Source organism: Nilaparvata lugens, chromosome 14 (assembly GCF_014356525.2).
Source record: "Nilaparvata lugens isolate BPH chromosome 14, ASM1435652v1, whole genome shotgun sequence".
NCBI classification, from domain to species: domain Eukaryota; kingdom Metazoa; phylum Arthropoda; class Insecta; order Hemiptera; family Delphacidae; genus Nilaparvata; species Nilaparvata lugens.
Window position 1 is genome coordinate 4,650,819 of NC_052517.1, and position 3,080 is coordinate 4,653,898.

Below are 3,080 nucleotides of genomic sequence, written 5' to 3' on the forward strand. Positions count from 1 at the left end.
ATAAATAGATGGACTTTATTCATTAATATCCTATTATATTAAGTGAGCAATTTCTGTATATATTTGGTTATTTTCATATCTGGCTATTTTTATATCTGGTCAATGCCTTCTATAGACGGTAGCTGATACAGGTTATTAATGTAAACAGTTCATTTTCGTTTGAAATAATCAATAATTAATTATCCTATTATTTAAGCGAGCAATTTCTGTATATCTGTATATATTTTTATATCATCTGGTTATTTATGTTTTACGGATCTCGAAAACTGCTCCAACGATTTTCACGAAGTTTGGAACATAGTAGGTTTATGATATAAAGATTCGATTGCACTAGGTCTCATTCTTTGGAAAACTCGCTGAACTACATTAAAAGGATAATAACATTCATCCTTGAAAAACAGATGATAATTTCGTCGTCTCTCGATAACAGAAGATGCGTGTGCCTGCGTGGGAGAGAGACAGAATTATTTCCAGCTGTGTAATCATAATCAATCAGCGACAAATTTTATCCAGCTAGACAATTTTTAATCGATTTGATCAACATAATCTGATTTGTTGACATGACATGATAATCCTCCTAAACTAGTGTATATCATAATTTTCAAAGTTGATCATTATTTGTCAATTTCAAGTGATTAGTGAGTGTTATTTTTTTTATTCAATTTGGTTTGTATACAATCTAAATTATAATTTTTTCACTTTCAAATATTTGAACTGAAAATTGAACCTGAATTCAAGTGTATGGAACATAACCTCCATTTTTTTAATAAACTTTATTGCCAAAAACAAAGCATACAAAATAATACTCAATCATCTAGAGCATAAACTAATAATAATAAATAGTACAATTATGAATATTATATACATTTAATTCTCTTGACAATAAATACTCTGATGCAAGGGAAGCTTCCCTGTACGCATGAAGGAGTTGCTGCAGACCCTAGAAACTCTCTTATAGTAAAAAAAATCAATTTGTTTATCGAATTCCTTACGTAATGTATCCAGTAATTATAACTAGGAAATGAAAAACAAGGCATTGAGAAACAAAAAAAAAGTCACAAAACAAATAAAGAATAAGATGGAGGCTAACAACAGAAAAAATAGTAATTAAAATAACTTTTAGAATTTGAGAAATGTGATCTCTCACTGAACAACAAAAAACATATCTCCGACTGCCTCCGGAAGAAGACCGAATAGCCACTCTCTGATCAAACTACTGTACAAGGGGTACGATTGGCAAGATCTTACCATAGAGAAACAATAGCGTAAGTAGATATGCCATGGTATAGGGAGTTTATGTCGTAACTTTTACTGTTATCTCAAGCCGATTACTGTTGATTATTGTCGATTTTTTACTGTTTTGTTGGGGTGAGAGTGTATGAACGGCACAATATGAGTGACCACCAGTGTCACACAGCTTCAAGGGAAAGAGCTACGTGGACTATCGGCTTGAGATAACAGTAAAAGTTGCGACATAAACGCCCTATACCATGGGATATATACTTACACTATTGTTTCTCTATGATCTTACATTCTGGACTATTTATAGTGTATAAATCAAAATTCGGGAAAGAAACAGTTTTGGGCTGTGCTGTTAGTACTTCCCCAATTATTTTAAAGAATTGTGTTCGGTTTATCAAAAGTCAATAAATAAATAACGAGCGAAGCTCGGTGCCCCGATATATTGTTATTATATTGACTCTTTATCAACTGAGATCTCCATGGAGAGAATTTCATCCAAAAACAATAGTATTTTGTGGAGATTCAAGTGAGATTCAGAGAGTGAGTGACAGACAAAGAGAGAGGGAGTGAGTCAGTGAGTGTGAAAGAGAAAGCAAAAACAACAGAAATCACAACAATCAACCAACAAGGAAAACTCGGATTAAATTTAGGATGAGATGCAATATCATGTTGTATTCGTAGAATCGGGGCGTTTTTCCGCTTCTGCTGAAATTAGGGGAGAATTGAAGGGTTTTCCGCTTTCCCGGCATTAAACTGAAGGCTTTTCCAAGAAGATATAAGGGTTGATATTGATCTCATCTGAATGGATACTGTATTGTGAATTTTCATATGATCAATAAGGAATGAGGAGGAGGAGGAGTAGGTGAAAGAGAAGGTGGATGAGTAGGAGGAGGAGGAGGAGACGAGGAAGACAATCAGGAGGAGGAGGAGGAGGAGGAGGAGGAGGAGACGAGGAAGAGATTCAGGAGGAGGAGAAGGAGGAGAAGAACAACGGAGCAACAAGTTAAACAACAAGTCGAATAAGAATGAAGAAGAAAAAGAAGTAGGATTATATAAGAAGAAGAGATATAGGAAGCAAACAAGGTATCTAAAGGAGATGAAATATAATTCCTAATCTTTTACAACAGGGAAACACAGAGTCGAAAATAAAGTTGTTAATGCTTGTTGAGAAGGATGAAGATGGCTGTCTCTCTAATAACACACATTTCCCACGTTTGTTGGATGATGAGGAGGTTGAGGAGGAGGAGGAGTAGATGGAGGAGGAGTAAATGGAGGAGTAGATGGAGGAGGAAGATGAGGAGAAGAAGGATTGATTGATTGATTGATTGAGTACTTTATTTATGTAGATTACAATATATACTGGCTTATACACTTATATACTATAGCTTACAATACAGCAAAATTATAGATGAATTTACATGATATAGACTAAGAAAATAATTATTGAACTGTATATGATGTGAAAAAGCAATTTGTAATATAATAACTATAGATAATTATATTGTTATGCATCTACATAAATTGGCGGAGCTTTGGACATATCAATGTCCATTCTTCGGAAACAATATTCAAAATATCCTTCCCACTAACTCTCTACCAAGGAGAAAGAGTAGGGGAGAGAGGATGAGTGAGACGAGGAAGAAGAGGAGAGAAAGGGTCATGAGAAGAAGGATGAATAAGAGATGAAGAAGAAGAAAGAGGAGAAGGAGAAGTTGGATGAGGAGGAAGAGAAGTAAGAGTAGGAGGAGAAGGGCGAGTAGGATGATAAGGGGAGGAGGAAGAGTGAAAGGAGGAGGAGAAGAAGAAGGAAGTGAATAAAGACGAGGAGGAGAGGGAGG